The sequence below is a fragment of the Taeniopygia guttata genome, chromosome 3, assembly GCF_048771995.1.
Source record: "Taeniopygia guttata chromosome 3, bTaeGut7.mat, whole genome shotgun sequence".
Classification (NCBI taxonomy): Eukaryota; Metazoa; Chordata; class Aves; order Passeriformes; family Estrildidae; genus Taeniopygia; species Taeniopygia guttata.
The window spans coordinates 113660416-113679457 of NC_133027.1; the positions used below are offsets into that span (position 1 = coordinate 113660416).

The window sequence follows — 19042 nt, forward strand, 5'->3', positions numbered from 1 at the left end:
AAAGAAGATCAACTGCCCAACTGGACATATAATATATGATACTGCATTAGAACTAAGGCTGCATTTGGTCATACTCATTAATTAAACTGATTTCTCCTGTAGGTTTTTTTTTTTTTTTTCCTGGAGAACTAACCGAGAATGATAATTAAGCATATTATGCATTCTAGGGAATGGTGTTTCTCCTACTGCCACAAAAACATTAAAGGAGAAAAATATGAACTAAAGCAGAAAATGAAGAGGGAGGAAAAGAGCTAAAACTGGAGTGAGAAGGGGTAGAGCATTCCTTCATTTGGCTTTTACTGACTCCTGTGCCTTGGGACACATGGGGCAGCCTTGTTCGAGTGGAATAGTTGCAGCAGCAAAAAAAGAAGACAAAGCCATTGAAATCCCAAGGAAAGCAGCCCAGCTCCCAAGTGCAGCTCCCTCCCTGCTTGTGTACAGGTGCAGTAATACAGCACCCCAGTTTTTTACTGAGGAACTTGTTTTTATTTGTGGCTGAGCCTCACACGAGAAGGGCCCTACTCTTGGAGGTCAGTGCTGAGCTTGAAGAGAGACTGCAGGAGGGGTGAGCAGTGTTTACCCGTGCCTTTGCTTGCAGTGTGCTTTCTCCTTACCCAGGAGAGCAGCTCTGGCTGTAGGCAGGCCCTTTGTCTTCTCCCAAGGTACCAGCGCTGAGGGGGTCTTGATTTGCACAAAGTTGTCTGCTCTGGTGGGCAGTATTAGGTGTTTGCCTGCCAGCTTCTGCATGCACCAAAGCAAAAACATCCAGGGAGAAAATGAAGTTGTGTTGAACAACTACCTGATGAAATCTCACAGTATTCATACGTACTGCAATCGGAAAGGAAAAGGCCAAGGATGCAATTAGAAGCATAGGAAGCAGTTCACTCCCTCTATTTTTGAAAAGTGCAAGGGATGCCAACATTCCAGCACAAACTTTGCTGCTCTTTCCTAATTAGCACACGTGTTGATGGGCAGATTACCTGGCAGTCTGTAGTGTTTCCAATTAATTGATTTATGAAGTCCAGTGTCTGTTTCCCCCTTCCCAATCTTTGATTTCTGTTTGTTCATTTATTACCTTGTTCATTTATTTATCTTCAGTGCAGAGGTGGTTTTTGAATGATCTTCGTGAGACCTGGCCTCAGTCAGACAGGGCTGCACTCAGGCCATGCCTGTAGCCCAAGTCAGCTCGGTACTGCTGCAGAAAGACTCAGCTCAGCTCCTTCTCTTTTACTGTGTCATCTTCACATGTCAGCAGCTCCAGGGCCTCTGTCAAGGCTACACTGCACAATTAAAACTGTGCTGCTGCTCCTGGGAAGCCCATGCATGCACGGTTCTGAGATGGAATGCATTTTGGGTGGCTCCTCCTTGCAGACGCTCAGGCTTTCCCCCCTCCCTGGAAACCTCTGCCGACACACAGCGCAGCATCTCGTGGCTCCATTGCAGGCTGCATTTGTGTCCTGCAGACACCTTCTGCTCAGGCTCCTCCGGAGCTGCAGAGCTGAGTTGCTTGGCCAGAAAGGTCTCGCTCAGGCAGGTGTGAGGAGCAGCGGGATTATTCCCCTTGCCCAGCCCGAGCTCGTCCCGCCGCGCTGGAGCCTGTGCTGGGCACCAAGCGCAGGAAGGAGCTCTGTTCATATCGATTCCTATCGTGACCTATGCTCAGCTGGGAGCGTTTCTGAGTGTGGATGCAGGTTGTACTAGTTGTGTTCAGAGCACAATCTGAGTTACAGCGTGACTGTAAACTCCTGCCAAGAAACACTCGGGAGAGTTACAGTAGGAAACAGAAGGGGCGGCGAGTTTTTTCTTATGCTGGTGTAAAATTGGAGCAACCCAGCGAAGTCAGAAACGTTTAAAACTCGAATGACACAGGCTGTACCGTGGCAAGATCGGGGCTGTGCATATCGGGCTGGAGCCCAGCTGCTTATTTAGCAAATGTTTGTGGTTGTGCCTCTGGTGCCGGTGATAGCGTGCACACACCCAGGCACGGGGACTGTAAACCTGCCGCGGACTTTGAGCTCCGCAAGGCAGGCGCTGCTGGCTGGGCGCATCCACGACGCGATTGCACAAGACCAGATCTAAAGGAGGATGGAATGGGGCCCCGAAATTCAGTGAATCTGGCCCAAAAAAACCCCAAAAAAACCAAAACAAACAAAAAAAATCAAACAACCCAGCCAGCAATGTGCAAGTATTACAAATATTCTCATATTCTCTGTGGCTTTTGAGTAGGCAGAAGCCCACCGAACAGGTATTACTCAGGCTCTAAAGAAGATGAACCTTTTCCTTTTATTTAGTGATTTTATTGTGACGCTGGTAATTGCAGGGAGAGACTCGTTTCCCCAGGCAGAAGGACCAAATTTCAGTGCCTTGCTGCTGGAAGGTATCCAGCCAGGGAGATTCTGGGTTTAATGTTTGCCAGCTCCTGGGCAATTCGCAAATCACTCGTCAAAATCTAGTAAATGGCTCGTGAATTGCTTTGCAGATTGGTTTAGCGCTAACTCTGTGCCATGGATTCGGGTTGAGAGAGCTTGGATCTCCTCAAAGGAATGGCTGATGGCAGGGATGGAAAGGGAGAGGTGTGCTGAGGCCTCCAAACCGGCTGAATAAAACGTCAGGTTTTAGATCTGCTGCCCTTTCCGTCCTTTGCAGTGAGTTCAGCAAAGTGCTCAAGTGCCAGTCCTGGTGTTTTAACATCAATTTGATGGGGCCTTTTCAATTCCAATTTTAAGAATCCAAAAAATCAGCACTTAGTCTCCTTTTATTTTGGCAGATTCGCTATTTTAATTGTTTGGTGATGTTTTTCCTTTGTGGATTTTTTTTCAGCTACAGTTTCCAGGGTAAGGAAACCTTTATTCTAAAGGTATCCTTTTCCTTTTCGGTTTTCTAACTGAAAATGGAACTTAGTTTCTAGCAAGACCATCATCTTGATTGATCTCAAATCATTACAGACCGTTTTGAGCATAATACCTAAACGAGTTGTGGTATTAATGACTAATAATCGCCTTTATATTAGGTCTTAAAGCTTTATTGTCCCGAAGTACAACCGGTTTAGTGGAACATGAAAGGCCGGAACGATCCGAGATGCCTGCTGGGGCTAGAGCCAAAACTATAAGGTGTTTGAATCGCCTTTAACAGCGCCGGCTGGGATTACAGCCCCTTTCAAAACTCAATCATTGAGGTGACTTAAAATAATCATCTTCTTTCCAGATAGCGCCTGGTGCCGAGCGCTTCCCTCCTTCCCCCAAGTCTTGGCGCGCTCCAACATCTCCGTTTGGCCTCATTTTTGCGCTTCGCTGGTACCTGCACAGCCCAAATTAGCAGCGAGGATCCCACGGACGGGGGCCGCCGCCTCCCTCGGCTCCCAGGTGAGGTCCGGGGCGGGTGGGCTTTCCCCACACCGTGACCCCGCTGTGCTTTGGGCCGGGGGGGGGAGAGTTTTGGCTTGTACCGGGACAATCAGGGGCCAGCCCCGGCCGGGTCCCCGCCACCGGATAGCAGGGATACTTGTCATATTTGCGGTCGGGGCGCGCTGGCACCCGCCTTTGTGCCGGCCCGGGGAAGCCGCGGGGGCCGCGCCGCCCGCTCGGGGCCGGGGCACGCGTGGGCAGCGCGGGGAGCCGGAGCGGGGGAGGAGGAGGAGGAGGAGGAGGAGCAGCAGGAGCAGCCGCGGGGGTTGGGGGGCGGGGGAGGAAGGCCGGGGCCGAGGCGGAGCTTTGACGCGGGCCGGAGGGTGAGGAGCTCGCCGGAGCCGCCCCTGTCGTCAGTGCTGGCGGCAAGTGCTGGGAGCCGGGGCTGGTGGTGCCTCCTCCTTCTCCTCCTTCCTCTCCTCCTCCTCCATTGTATAATGCTGCGTGATCGCAGCCGCCGGGGCAGAGCGGAGGCTTAAATCCTCACGCCGCCTGCTCCTGCCTCCTCCTCCTCCTCTTTTCCTCCTCCTCCTCTTTTCCTCCTCCTCCGCATCCCACCCGGCCCCTCCCCGGAGCGGCGCGGCGAGGAGCGACATATGGAGCTGCTCTAGGGCCAGAGTTTCCGACATCCCCCTCTCCATGCTTTAGTTCTCAGGTGGAGCTGCATGTGGTGAGTGGGGCTGGGGGGCTGCGGGGCATCGGGGGGCGGCGACACTCCTCCACCCCCCTCTGGCTTTGCGAGTCATCGGGGCTTGTTTTATCTCTACCTTTAAATTGGTCCCCGGGCAGAGGAGCCCGGGGCGGGGATCCTCCCCCTCTGCTCCGGGGTGGGGAGGGGGTTCGTGTTGAGATGAGCAGAGGAGGGAGAGCGGCGAAGTTGACCTTAAAATACGCCCCCTCCCCCGCCGATGCGGGGGGATCCCGAGCCGAAGCAGGTGCGGGGAGCCGGAATAGACTTTTTTACCGAGCTGGCCGTGCCGGGCCCGGTAGTGCGGCCGGTTGTGTCTCCGGAGCCGCGCTCCCTCGGACACCGGGAAAGCCGCGCCACCCCGGTAAGTTCGGGTGTGCTCCGGGGAGCCCCTGGAGCAGCGCTGCCGCCTGGCTCCCTTCTCCCGGCCACAATGGGGGATTCGGGGAACCCCGAAAAGTGCCTGCTGTGGTGCCGGGGGAGCTAAAAGGGCTTGGGGGGGACTTTCACTCCGCTGAAGCGAAGCTGACATATGGCCGGGCAGGAGCGGCTGGCCCCGCTGCCTGGCCCTTTGCAGGGTTGGTGGTAGGGCTGGGGATTAGCCTGTCTTTTCCCGGAGCAATAGCGCGCATGGGTCTTCCTTGGGAGCACCGCCAGCGCGGAGAGACAGAGGCGTCTGTCTAATAACGTGGTTCATCTTTTGGAAGCGACGGCAAAAATGTATATTTATTAGGATTTTCTTCGGGGTGGATGAACATTTGAAGAAAAAATCCTTTTGCGGTGCCACTTCGATTTAGAGCGTTGGCTGCTTTAACTCACATCAGGATCTGGAAAAATAAGTTCTTCCTAAGCATGAAAATAGGAGTACAGTTACCTGCTGTCATTTCTTGCATTTTGTGAAGCACAGCTGGAGAACCCAGGGCCACTTTAGTTGGAAATCTATAGAGAGGCTTGTGTGCTGTCCAGTGGGCCCCTTGGTGGCTGATTTACAGCTGTGGGTCAGCTGCTGGTGTAAAATAAAGCGAATCTGCCCATTTTATCTCCATCCGGGGGAGGGCTGTCAGCTTCTTCAGCCCAACTTCAGTGCAGCACGCCAGAGCTGTTGCGTGTGGCAGCGTGTGCTCAGACAGATCCAAGGCTCTCGGGAGCAGGGAAATCCAGGCTTTTTCATCTGCTGCCTGGTGCAGTCATCAGGGTGACTCTCGCTGCCGTCAGTGAGTGCTGGATTTTGCCATTCTAGAATGCACTATTGCTCAAACAACGGTGGGAGAGAGCTTGGCTGCCCCAAACACCAATTTTATATTTGTGTCTCTCAAATGAGTGCACACTTGCAGTGTGTGTGAGCTCAAACAACGCTTTCTGCCTGTTTTAATTCTGATCATTTTAGGCATGCATCTGCACAAGTGAAGGTTCCTGTGTCTTATGGACTTTTTGCAGGGTATAAACCTGTCAGAGGCACCTCAGTTTGCATCTAAAGGCACAGGAAGCTTTCACATGGTAAAACAAGCTGTAAAAATGAATTGTGTTTTCAAATGATTGCTATAGAAATTAGCCAACCGATTTAGCAGCGTAAATTGAAAATAGACCTTTCTGGCTGAAGTTAAAATGCATGCATTTTACATAAGAGGATGGTGTCTTTGGGCTCTGATTTAACATAATGAACCAGTGGTGGTGGTACAGATGGGAGAAGGATTAGGAGTTTGTGCTGCTGGACAGGTATCCAAGAGCATTCCTTCGGAGTATTTCCATTGTTCAGGCAAGTATTGCAGCATCCAATGTAACAGCTCTAGATATCCCTCCTCTCGTGACTGATCCTGCTTCCATTTAAGTTGGTAGCAGCAGCCACCCACTCCTTTTCTGCAGGAACTGGATTGGACTGCTGAACGAACGAAGCTAGACTTTGTGCATATTAAAAACACTGCTTTGATTTTTGTGTCGAGCTGATTTCTCTGAAGCTGATTGGAAACAAACAAAAAGAAACTTGATAGCCATAGGTCCTTCAGGTTTTGTCTTAAAGAGCATTAAATACATCTGTAGGTGCTGATTTATTAAGAGTTGTAATTGTGTTCCTTTATACACCTGCTCTTTTTAATGGGAAAGATGAAATAAAGAGTTTCACAGGGGAAATAATAGCATAAATTTAGCAAGTGCTCAAATTGTTTGCCTGAGAGGCATCAAGGACTTTGAGATAATGTCCTAATAGCAAGGAAACACTCAAACTTCATATTCAAAATTTATTTTTTTATCTTCCATGAAGTACAGCAGATTTTATGCAATATGTAGTTTGAAGGATTTTGCCATCATTCACACAAGCTGCTTTTAGTTTTTCAATAAATATTTCATTGGGAAAACATTTTTTTTTTTTTTTAGAAACTCTGATTTTTTTCGCACTGATGTAAAGCACTCCTGGCACAGTTCATCTCTGGCAGTGCTAACACTAGACAGGTGATCCAAAGTATTTGTGACTATTTTTGCTTTTATGTAACATCTTAAAGTGTAATCTGTCAAACAAGGAGAATGCAGTCCTTTGAAAGTGCAAATAGTCTTCTGGTGATCTACTTCTTACAAGGGCCAGGTAGCAAGAGAGACACCTTCTTTTAACTCAGCTCTGTAGTGTAAGTGGCTCACAAGGAGACAGCTCCAGTTGCAGTGGTTCCTTAACAGGCACACGAATCAGTGCCAGAAATAGCAGCTTTCAGTTACCAAGTCCAAAGATCAGGAGTGTTTCAAAGGAGAGAGCAAGGTCCAGCTTCAATGTGAGCAGGTTGGCACTAAGCAGAGATCTTTAGTCTTGATGAATCTTTTGCTAATTAATGGTTTGTGGAAGATGAAATTTGCCAATCTGAGCACAGCACTCATTTTCTTCAGGGGTGTATAATTGCATGTTTTCTGCCACTTCTTTTGATTTCTAAACTTTCATCAGTCAGAGAAACTGCTGTCATGAAGAGGTGCCTGTTTTCTATAAATGGAGAGAGACTCTCAACATGCCTTAGTTCTTTAATTCTTTTATAAACAGAGTCAATTTTTGTGTTTGCTGTAGTGGAGGCTTCAGGTTTGTTCAGCATTACCAGTGCAAACACTATAACAAAAATAAGATAACAATGCTCAGCTGTTCAACAGCAGTGGGGAAGGCAAGGCCAGGTAAATGCTGTGCTAAGGTTGCTCTTGGGTGTGCTGAAGTGTAGCCCAAGCTGAGGACCAAAGCAAACGTGTGGCTGGGAGACAGCAGAGGTTCAGTGGGAGAAACGGGCTGGTGTGTCCCTGCCCAGTCTCTTGTTGGCTGTGTGGGTATTCAGCTGTGTGTCTCTGGGCACACAGAGTAAAAATTGCACTGCCACCAGTTTGCCTCCCCCCGGGCTCCTGGTGAGCATGTCAGATGCTGGCTGCCATTGCCAGTGCAGGAGGAGCTGTGAAGATGTGCTGGCTGGGACATTCCTCCAGCACAGAGGGGATTTTCGGGGTGGGGAAGACCCGATTCGGAGGGCATTTCCAAAGGAGAGTTGGGGCAGTCTCCAGGGGCATTGGGTGCACCTCAGGGGCCTTCAGAAAGGGCTTTAGGCTGTGACTAGGGGTGGGCAGGCTTGAAAGGCCCCAAGAAACTGGCAAGTCACAGAGAGCAAGTTTTTGGTTTTCATGTGTCCCTTTTTTGAGGGTGGAGTCTCATCTAGCTCAGGTGAGACAGCAGCCACCACCACATCAGAGTGACACTGAATTCACGCTGCTGCAGTGAAACTAAAACCGTGCTCAGGACCCTGCATTAGGTTAGGTCAGACCACTGGTCTTCAAATGAGGGGCCAGGTCTGGTACCCTCCTCAGCTTGGAGGTGTTAAAAATAAAATAATCATAAAATCAGAAGTGTTGCCATAGAACGTCTGAAGTTCCCAACCTGTATAACATGATCCGTGTTTTGAGTACCAGTGGTTTTAAAGACAAATTTCTCCTTAATATCACTCTGGAATTGAGTTTTAAGTGGCACTGAATGACATGAGTCTCAGTCTGTGTAATTATTAGGAGCCAGAACCAGTTTACTTTGTTTCACACCAGTAAGGTGCGTTGGATTTCATCGGACAGTTTGTTTCCAGTGAAGTTAGAATAAAAATTGAATTCTTGATAAAGTAGAATACAGAGAGAAGAGTTCAAACATGGGTTGTTTTCTTTTAATGTTATTTTGAAAACTGGGTGGTATATGGAAGTAGCAGAAAAAAGAAGTTCCCTTTTTCAAGGAGTCCTGAATTGGTGGAAAGATCTAAACTTGCCCTAATACTTCCTCAGATGTAACAATTAAAACTGTTTTTCTTGATCCCAGATTTTCCACCCCACCCCAGAAACCCATGAGCTGTTTGAACCGCACTCACCTTTAATGGAAATGTGGCAATTATTGGCTGTTTTTGTACAGTTTCTTATAGCAGCCTGTAACATTACTCTTAAAAAACCCTCCTGTCATGCCAGGCAGGCAATAAGGTTGAGTGAACTGTGCTATAGCAAGAACCACCCATGATTGGAGGTAAACTATGCGGATATATGTTGGGGTGGAGGTTGAAAGGAGCGTGGAGGGCATATTTGAAGCAGACTGTGCAACTGCTATAGCAGGTCTGACTAGTTTGAGATGCCTAAAGGCAGCTTTGTCTTAACTTCAGGTAGCTGCAAAATGAAGTTTTAAATCCTAATTCAGAAATTCATCATCATCATCTTCCGGTGCCTCCGCAAACTTTACTTTTCATGTGTTTTTACAGGCTCTTTCTCCCTTGGAAAAAAGCCTTTAGTAGGTACACATCCACGTGCATGCATATAATTTACATATTTTTCAAATATACATTTCATCAAGATAGGAGACTAGCATTTGTGTGCAAACCACAGTGTTTTTTTTGAACAGTGGTGGTTACATTTTGCTTTCTCACTGCTCTGTGGGCCCCATGTGAGACAGGCCACTCTACTTCAGCACTTCTGGCACGGCCTGATTTGCTGCAGGTCGGGTCTCCTGCCTTGGCTGGTTACAGGGATTTTGACCAGGGTACTTCCATGCTGGTGTCCCAGGGGTCCAAAAACCTGCTTGGGTTACCCTGCTGGGACCTGGCTCCCCCTTACCCCTTCCTGCTCCATCTGCTTGGTGAAACTGGCTCTTCTGAACCCTTCCACTTTCCTTCCCCAACTAAACTGTTCCACAAATAGCTTGTGAATGAATACAGGAGGGAGAATATTTTCTCTGTGTGTGACACACAGTGTCAAGCTTCCTGTCGCTGCTCTGCTTCCCCTTGCTGGCAGGGGCACACACGTGATGTGTGTCTGCTTGGATGAGGACTTTAATTGTGGGGAAAATCAGTATAATACTATCATGGGTGAGGTGAGTGGGTTGTGCCTGACTGAATATGAAATAAAGTTTCAGACATTTAGTTTCCTGAGCTGTTCTCCTCCTGTATTTTCCACTCCCAATTTCCAAAATCTAAGTTTTGGTTAAGTTTTTTGTTCTGTGTTAATTAATGCTTCAAAATTCATGTTAGACTTAATACACGTGTTGTCAAAATATGCTGTTAAAAAGGTGCCTCCATCTGAGTTGAAATTATTTACTTGAAAATATTTAACTTATTCCACATAGAAGAAACACGGGTCCTATGGTGGCTGTTTTAAAGAACATGGCTTTGGTGTAGTAATTTTTATTGTGAACAAGCAGGTGCCACGAGAAATGGAATCTCTTTTGTCTCTAACTCATGGCTGTTACAGGTTGGGGATAGTTCAAGGTTGGCCAAAGTTCCCTTTAGTCAGTTTTCAGAAGGTTCCTTTGTAGGACATGGAAACACATGCTGTATTTCAACAAATGCAAGAGCTTTAGTGCACTGGACTGAAAGGCCAGCAATTACATCTTGTCCAGCATCATTTAACACCATCTGAGCAAACTTTTGTGTCAAATTTTACCTATGTTTTAAAAAATTGTTTTGTTTTCACTGGTGGTGGAGAAATGTCCAACAGCTTTTTCAGCTCTTTAAGAGAAACTTGTGGGGTGAGTGGATTCTTTTTCACAGAATGTATTTGTTTGCAGGGTTGTGTTCATTTCATTTAAGTAAAAATGTTGAAAACAACTCATGTGCTGTTTGAGCTACTTTAAAAAATACCAGGGAAACACCTTTCTTTTCTCCTGACTCTCAGTAGTGCAGAACTGGTTAGCAAATGAAATCTGCAGGCCAGATTGACTAAAAAAATGACTTGTCATTGCTGAGATTTGTATGGTGCATTTGCAGTATGTATTTCTTCAGAGGATTTTTTTTTTCCTTTCTCCTATTTTTCTCTCCTGCCATTTGCTGCTTTTCAGTTTGACTGTGATAATTTATTCAACACTGTTTTCAGAGCAATAACCTACTTTTTTGGCAAACCATTGAGTAGTATGGGGGTTCCCCCCCCACCATTTGTTTATTAAGGGTCTATGACAAGGGGGAAAAGCAAGATATCTTTGGGGAAAAGATGCTACGATAGGATTCAAACAAAGTAATTATAGGTAGGTGAGAAAAACTCCCTTATTCTACACGAAGGGGTCTCGTCTCTGGTGGGTGCACACACAATTCTCATTAACCTTTGCAGGAATTGCACAGGTCCAGCAGAGATGGGTGTGCAGTGCTCAGTCCCTAAAAATACCAGGCAGCCCTGACACGTGCGTGCCACCAGAGATGTCTCGTGCAGCAGGACACGAGGCTGCCGTAAATCCATTGTTCTGTGCGCCAGTGCAGGGGAGGAGGGATGCACAGCAGGGCTGCCTGTTTCATCATTCTCCCTTAGAGCCTGACCAGTAGCATCTTGTCATTACAGGCGTGGAATTTTAGCGGTGAAAAGGATGGTGTGTGTGTGTTTGCCAGCCTGTGTCACTTTCTGGTAGCTGTTGTAGGTGTTTCGGATTGTTTTGAATTTCATGTACAAGCGAGGTGTCTCTTTTTAGACAGCTCTTGAGCTGGCTCTGCAGTGGGAAGGAATGGAAGGCAGTCTTGGCTGAACTGGGCCCTGGAGCAGTACACAGCCATCTTAATTGCTGTGCTCCACCTCTTGAGGAGATGGCTCTGGTTCTCCCAGCATGGAGCTGTGTGCAGCGTGGCTCCTTGCCCACTGACACAGGAATTCGTGGTGTCCTGGTCCTGCCTGTGGGGCCAGCACCTCCTGCTTCCATGCAGGGAGGCCCAGAGTGCTGCACTTGTGGGAAGAAACAGTGCTGTGGAGCAGGAGGAGCTTCTGGGCTGATCCCAGTGTGTAGAAGCCCTCACATATTTTTTGGGAGTCGACCAGCAGAGTCTGCTGAATAATCAGTTAATCACGTAGTGAAGTCAGGGGATCTGGCCCAGTGCTGTGCCTGGTTTGCTTTACTGCAGCTCTGATTTCCTGCTGCTCATGCCCAGGTGTGTAAAGCAGCTCCTGGTCCTTCAGCAGAGTGCTGAGCCCGTGTGTCCACAGCACAACAGAACTCAATTCACACTTGGCAGGCCTGGCTGCTTCCTGAACACTGCCACATGGAGACCCAGATTTCAAAACAGCCTCAGCCTAGCTCTTTTTGGTGGCTCTTTGAAGCACAGAGTCCAGCTAAGCTGAACCCCAGGGAGGAGGCTCCTGGTGGTGGCTCCTGGTGTGACCAGACCGTGTGTGCAGCCATCCTGGGAAAGGATGTGAAGGAGATCTGGCACAGAGGTGACCTGAGATAAGGGCAGCTTTGCCATCTTCTGGAAAATCTGTGTCCCCTCAGCAGGTAGCCCTAACAAAGCATCCCCTGGCAGTGGGAAGGGGGACAGCTCCACCCTGATCTGGCTCAGAGCAGGTGGCTGGTGGTCAGCAGGGCCATGTCTGCACCAGGGCTGTGGCAGGGTTGGCAGCCGTGGACAGTGGGATTCCTAAAGCTTCCAGTTAAGACAAGACCAAAAAAGGGCAGGCTGGGGGCTTGTTTGCATCTTCTGGGCACTGTTTTATAAGGAAGCACATGGGAAGTCCTGTCTGAAGCAGAACATGTGAGGATTGACATTTTGGCTTTGAGATCTTTGAGACAGAAATTAGTTTCTGCTGGGCAATCCAAACCTGTTCTGTTTTTTTGGGGTTTTTTTTGTTTGTTTTTTTTTTTTACAGTAAAGACAACTGTCTGCCTGTATGTAAATATCAAATAAATGTTTTTCAACCCTGGTGTGTTACCCAAGTATATTCTCCCTCTTGCTTTACCCTGAAGAGGAGTTGTCAGAGTTGCCCAGGGCTTTTGCTCTTGCCTTCAGCCTCACAGTGTGCCTTGCTGGCTGTCCATACTTGGAACCCGTGTGGTCTTGTCCACCTTCTGGTTCTGCCAGGGCAGTCTTTAATGCTTTAACAAGCTAACAAGTGCTCCTCTGATTTAAACTTGCATTAACTTCTGCTACCCTGATAGAATTCCTAATATTATAAACACCCTTAATAACACAGCTATAATCTAGAAAACCTGCTGTCCTTTTTCCAAACAATTACTTAATGAGGCAGTAATTTATTCTAAGCTATATTTATTGGAGCCCATTCCAGCTTTATCAGAGGTACTCTGTTTGGATGTGTGCAGTTAGTCAAAAACATTAAAACCGCTCCACTTCTTCCAGGGGAACATGTTACATTTAGCAAACTGACAGCATTAGAAACTGTTTCCAATTTAATAGAAGCATATGTTTCCTGCAATGCTAACACGCTGCAGAGTCAGAGATTGCCTTGGACTGCGGCTTTGCCTTTTTTTAGCCTGGTGAAAAGGAGCTGCATGCTGAAGGCAGAAGTGGAGCTTGCGTTTTTGGTTGTTTTGCAGAGATCCTTCTAGCAGGGCTTCTTCAGCAGGCTGCAAGTTGAAGAAACTCTCAAGAAAGTGGTGTGGGCGGTGCACACAGAGCTCTGCTCCAAACGCAGTTTCTGATCATGAACAAACAGCAAGAGCTTGCTTTGCCCTCTGGGCCTCAAATAGTACAGTATGCAACAAGGGAGAGCAGGCAAGGCACGAGGATGGAAACAGTAGGATCAGATTACAGTTTCAAAATATCGCTGGAACACGTTGGCTGGCGTTACACTATTGACTGGCTTTATAATTGCATTGCTTATTTGCTAGGGAAGGCTTCACCTTACTCTCTGATTAACATGGGCACTCCTTCGGGGACCTGGGGACTCCAGGCTCTGAGTATCAGAGGCAAACCCCGTGAGACCTGCATGACTTCAGACGCTTCTCAAATGAGAGTCTGGGCTTCCTCTGTTGTCTCCTGCTTGCCAGAGGTTTCCTTACACAGCCCCTGTTGAAGTTCTACTCAGAATATCCTCTAACAGCCACCCACTATGGTTTTCCATCTTTTTTTTTTGATTTTAACTGGAGAGGAGAAAAGACCCCTGTCACTCAGCTTGCTAGCTGCTCTTTGCTCAGTTTTCACTCTGGGTGAAGTGCCTAAAGCAGGGGGCTAAAGCTGTGTTTCTGAAGGGAGGGAGGAGCTGCCTTTCTTGCTAAATGCAGGACTGGGGTGCTGAGGAGCTTTACTTGCTTCTCTATTTCTTCTGGAAGAGCTGAGGTTTACCCATCCACCACAGGAGATGGGGAAGAGTTAGGTCCCTGTAAAATACGTGTGAGAAATACCTGCCACTTAGAGTTACTGCTGGCACTGACAGCCTTGCAGTGAAGGCTTGCAAACATAAAAACAATCCCCTGTACTCTCTGGAAGCAGAGAGCTGCCCAGGAGGCCAATTTTTTTATATACTCTAAAGGAGAGTTTTGTAAGTGCTTATTAAACCTCACTCAGTTAAAAAAAAATAAAAATAAAGGGCAGCCAGAATTAATGTAAAATGTGTCAGGGAAAACAAACCTTGTAAATATGGAATGTCTGAGCACTGGCTCTGGAGAGGACAGAAACCCCTGCACAGCTCCATTCCCTCTGCCTCTCTTGGGGGGCTGGGGATTTGTTTCCTAACTCACATGTGGCATGAGACACAATTCTTACCAGGCAGCGTTGTCAGGAGTCCTCTTCAGCCAGGCAGCATGGATGCAGTACACTCCAACATGTAAAAAGTGCATCAGCTCCCGAGAAAGCAGCCTTGTGGGGAAAAAAAAAAATTAAAAAAAAATAGAAGAACACTCCCACCCCACCCCCCCATCCGGACTGGTCGGTTCACACCCTGCAGGCAGCTGCAGCACGGCACAGCAGCGTGGCCGTGCAGCTCTGCAGGGAACAGGCTGTCCCGGCCCGGGGATGCTGCCGTGCCAGCCTTTAAACACTCGCTGTCAGCAGATGGAATCCCCAAGGAGGGGCCATTTCCACCCAGCTCTGGCTGTTGCCTCTGAAAGTCCATGTTGGTTATTGCTCCAGCCCTGGAGTTAAACCCCACACCTGGGCTGCTCAGCGTTCCCCCCAGTTCTGAGCGAGGCTGGGAGAACCTGCCAGTATTGTACTGGCCTTGCCCTCTGCTTTTCCTTTGTAACTTTGCATGGGAGGAGGGTGCCAGTGCTCTCAGATGTCTGCTGTGCTTTGCCAGGATCCTGCAGGCCAAGGAGCATCCTTCTGTATCCATGGTCCTGCCCCAAGAGGTTTCTACAGATGTGTCCGTTCTCCCTCTCTGCTGTGGCCTTGGGGATGTGGAAACAGGGACAGGGAGAGAGAGGTTTGCTGGTTTGCCTCCCTAGCTCTAGGGGACAGATATGTGGAAGTTGTGGAGACCGGTTACAAGTTCAGGTGGTCCCTCAGGTGGGTCCAGCAGCACTGAAATACCTCGCAGCAGCCCAACCTGCCTCTGTTAGGTTCTGATCTCAGAGGATCTGGCCCTTGAACAGTTGAACCCAGTTGGCATAAAAGGCCTTTTTATTTTGATCCTGCAGCTATCTGTGCCAAATCCTCATTCTGCTGAGGTCAGTAACAAAACACCCATTGACTACCATTGGGCCAGGATATAACCAATGGACCCCTGAAGGATGAGGAGTGAAGGATGGAGGAGAGGCAAATTGTGTTTCTGTGCCAGAAGTAACCCAGAAAGCACTTCCATAACTCACTGCATAGGTTCTCCAAGAAAACCTGGTGAAGGTCACTTGCATCTGGGGTTTGTGAAACTTAGGGCAATGAAGTGTACAAATTCAGCACTCTCATTGCACTCTGGGGGCTCTTAATGGGGAGCTTTTGTGTTGTGGGGTTTTGTTGGGCTTTTCCATGCACACATGTGAAGTAACATTTTATTTTAATTCCCCCAAGTCGTCTTTTTCTTTCTCTCTCCTTTTTTACCCCCCTGTGGTTTTAATTACCTTAGATTTCAGAAAGTAACTGGTCCTGCTTTAAACTCCTCTTCCCTCACAAGCCCCTGTGGTTCACACCTGTGTTTCGGTGTTCAGCCTGGAGAGGAATTGTTGCCTGTGGACTCAGGGATTTTGATGCTTTTACCTTTTTCAGCAACGTGGTGTTCTGAAAGTAACCTCAACTCTAATAAGCTGTTCATCCCCTAGACTGACTGAGGGGGTGGTGTAAATCTGTGAGTGGAAATGTGACTTCTTAAAAACCCTTTTCCGCTGTTCCTCTTGGGGTTCAGTTCCTCCTTTTTTTCCCTTCCTGTCTGTCTTGACGAGCAGGGAGGGCCTAGTGCATTGCAGAATTGATTTCCAAGATGAGCTTTCAGTCTTGAGAGTTATTTTAAACTTTATTGTTAAAAGTCTTTGGGAATTAAAATTAAAGGTTATTTTTTGTTATCAGGTGAGCAAAATCACTTTTCCTCTCAGTTTTTACTTTTCTATGCCCAAGTGCCAATTATTGAAGACTTCAGAAAGAGTCTGGCGGTGTCAAAGTGTCCAAAGCACAACCAATAAACACAGGTCTCCTCTCACAATCTACACGTACCTGTGTCCTCCAGAGAGCGAAGAACTCTCATCACTAAGTGGGCTCAGAGATGGAGGCATTGCACAAACTCTTCTGGGTCTAATCGCTGAGGGTTGACTCCAGAGAACCATCCACTCCAGGCTGATTATCTCTTCTACTGAGCCCCAACTACACTTTTTTCCCATCTCTGTCTGAAGAGCATGCAGAGCCAATAAAAGGAAGCTAAATGACACTCAAATGAGAGAAAAAAATATACTACTTTTGTTTTTCAATTAAGAAAAGACAACTCCCAAACAATGCTAGAGTTTCTCTGGCGCTGAGGCGCGTGCAATCGCCCTAAATGGGCAAAAAAAGCAAGTAGAATCTTTCTCAGCAACAATGGTTTAGCTTTTGGTTCTGGCTCTTCCAGAGCTGGAGCCAACTGGTAGATAATATTGGGGAAGATCTCCAAGTAACTCGCCCCGCCCCAATCTCCCGAAAGATGCAGCTTTTCCATTGTCTTTCTTCAGCTTTCTGGTTCCACATACCTAAGAAACATTGAAAACTCACTTGCAGACCAAAACCCTGCAGCACCCTTTATTACAACAACAACAACGTGAAGTCCAGTCTCAACTCTCAGCATCTGGCCTCAAAATTATGTTCAGCAAATGGGTGAAAGTGCAGCAGAAATACGTCTGGCTGAGGTTGGTGCTCAGCCAAAAGAGATGCATGAAAGATCTTCCATGAACATTACCCATGCCGTGCCACATTTGGATGGGTTGGTGTTGCCTGGCTGCCCTTGTCACAGCTGTTTGACTTGGTTGGACAACTCTCTTTTGACTCCTGGGATGGTGTGGGTTTGTCTCATTTTGTGCTGATCTTGGGTCAAGCTGATCTTTTAAGTTTGGCATTTTTGTTTTCCCAGCAGGAGGTTTGGCTTGGAAAGGCTAGGAGCAAAGTTTTGAGGTGAATGGAACTGATTCAGATCAAATGCTGGTATTGTACAGCATCTTTTTTTTTTTTTTAATGTTATTTTCTATCTTAAGACATACAACACTGATCCCTCTAATGCAAGCATGAAATGGGTTGCTTGAAGGAGGGAAGAGATGGTTTGAACTATAAAGAATAAGCAGACAACATTATCTTAAGCTTTGATGGTCAGAAACTTGTGCAAGCCCCCAGGCATGTCTGGCTTTACCAACTCTATCAGTTGGTCTAAAAAGATATCACCTCCTTGCTTCACTTGGCATGAATGAAGTGATTTATGGAAACTGGAGGAAAACATTCTTTACAATTCCCATTGATAGGCCAGAGGAGAAAGGGATAAAATAAAACTTTATGTAGCCAAGAGTCTAGCCGTGCTTATTTGAGCCCTCCCCTTGGTGGAGTAAAACCTCCATGCTGAGGCTGACATCCTGCTTTGGTGCTTTAGGGGTTAAACCCTCTTCAGAGAGCATTAGTGGGGAGAAAGGAAACTGAAAGCTGTGCTGAAAAGCTAGTAGGTGAGACTGGGAGTTGCCTGATCTATTTTATCTTTTAAAAGGGCAAGCTCTGAATCAAGCTACGTGAAGATCTAGTGAGATGTGAAAGCTTGACAGTCACACATACAGGAAACCTTGAATTATCACTGAGCTTCCTGGAAAATGACGTAGTGAGGCTATCGTAGTATTTACTTGGTGATGATCCCACAGTTCTTACTGACCAGCTTTGAAAATGTGTTCTGGAGCAGCACCTCAGTCTTGGGTGGAAATGGGCTCGGTTGGGTTTGTTGGAAACGCTTGGCAGCGTCACCTGGCAATGATGGATAACTGAGCACAGGGAACGGAGCCTGGGCTGTTTTCTTTATCATGGGGGAAAAGGTTTGCTTTGTGCAGGGAATGTTTTTATACATTCCTGGCAGAGGCTGACAAACTTCAAACTCTTCTAGTCCCCAAGCCATTTAAAAATGTCTTCTTTAAATACAGCATTGTGGAAGGAGCCCTGGTATGTCTTTAGGTCGGAGTCTGTCTTTTTTCAGGGAGAGGAGATAGCAGGAAGGGATGGAAAGCTGCTCATCTCCTCCTAACCCCTTGCTGCTTTTAAAACGTGCTGGAATTGGGCAGGGTTTTTAATTCTTGCTAGCCTGATCCTCCCTTTCTTGCTCTTTTCTGGCTGAAGTGAAAGGAAACATGTCTGCTGTGAGCACTGGAATAGCAAAGCCCCTCTCTTGCACCCCAAAGCCATGTGAACAGCTCCAGAGGAGTCCATGGCAGTGACACCAGGGAGCAGAGAAAAGCCAGACTTGGGCAGTAGCGCTGAATTTCAGAGGTTTTGTTCACCCGAGATTCCAGGCACTGGAATTGCTGGTAGCTGGCCAAGGAGCTTGGATGGCAGCCTACCTGTTCCTCAGCTCTGCTCAGCCTGCTCCCTCCCCCCGCCTCGCTTGTTTTAATTGCATAATATGCTAGAAAATTATCTGGATTTGGGGCTTATTTTTAACCAGAAGAGGCTCACTTCACCCCATCTGGTTTTGGATTTACCACCCAGCAAATGCTTTTTGAAACTCTTGTAGCACTGAAATCCTGACTTCTTTAGTCCCCTCTTCTGCTTTCCAAGGTTCTCTTTGCTCTTCAGTGTTTGTCAGTCATTTTTGGTGATGTTTAACTACATTGTCTGTCTGCTGAACTGGTGTGCGACCATCAAACTGTGTTAGACCTGCCTAGTGCAGTTGTTTTGCAGGCACTAATCCCACTGGGTGGATTGGGAATTGTACTCAAATAAGGAAGGCAAATTTTGTCTCCCAGATGATAGCTGCAAATTGTGAGACTGGTCAGGTCTGGGGTAAAAATCTATATGGCCATTGCAACTTATTTCAGAATACCTGTGGCTAGAAAGCCTCTTCCACTCCTTTTTCTTCTTTTTCTTCTTTTTCTTTTTCTTTTTCTTTTTCTTTTTCTTTTTCTTTTTCTTTTTCTTTTTCTTTTTCTTTTTCTTTTTCTTTTTCTTTTTTTCTTTTTTTTTCTTTTTCTCTTTTTCTTTTTCTTATTTCTCTTTCTCTTTTTCCCCTCTTTAAACAAGGCAGACTTCTTCATGCCAGAAGAATTAGTTAAACAGAAGGAGGGATACAGGAATGAACAGTGAGCTCCTTCATATTAAAATAGTGAGTCGGGTTAGAGCTCCAGCACCTCACCACTCTA

At 47.1% G+C, this 19042-nt stretch overlaps 1 protein-coding gene across 8 annotated transcripts in view; it reads left to right on the plus strand.

Annotated features, from left to right (window-relative positions):
- Window positions 1-19042, plus strand: part of SERTAD2 (SERTA domain containing 2) — a 77535-nt gene that overhangs the window by 52380 nt on the left and 6113 nt on the right. For 4 of the 8 annotated variants that reach the window (XM_030269269.4, XM_072927650.1, XM_072927649.1 and 1 more), the window contains one exon: window positions 3205-3362. The exons of 2 other annotated variants lie outside the window; for them this stretch is intronic. The gene's annotated coding sequence lies outside the window, so the exon portion shown is untranslated. Of the gene's footprint in view, window positions 1-3204; window positions 3363-3717; window positions 4075-4302; window positions 4457-19042 lie in introns of those variants that run through there. 2 more of the 8 variants (XM_072927648.1, XM_030269271.4) reach the window with 2 other exon arrangements.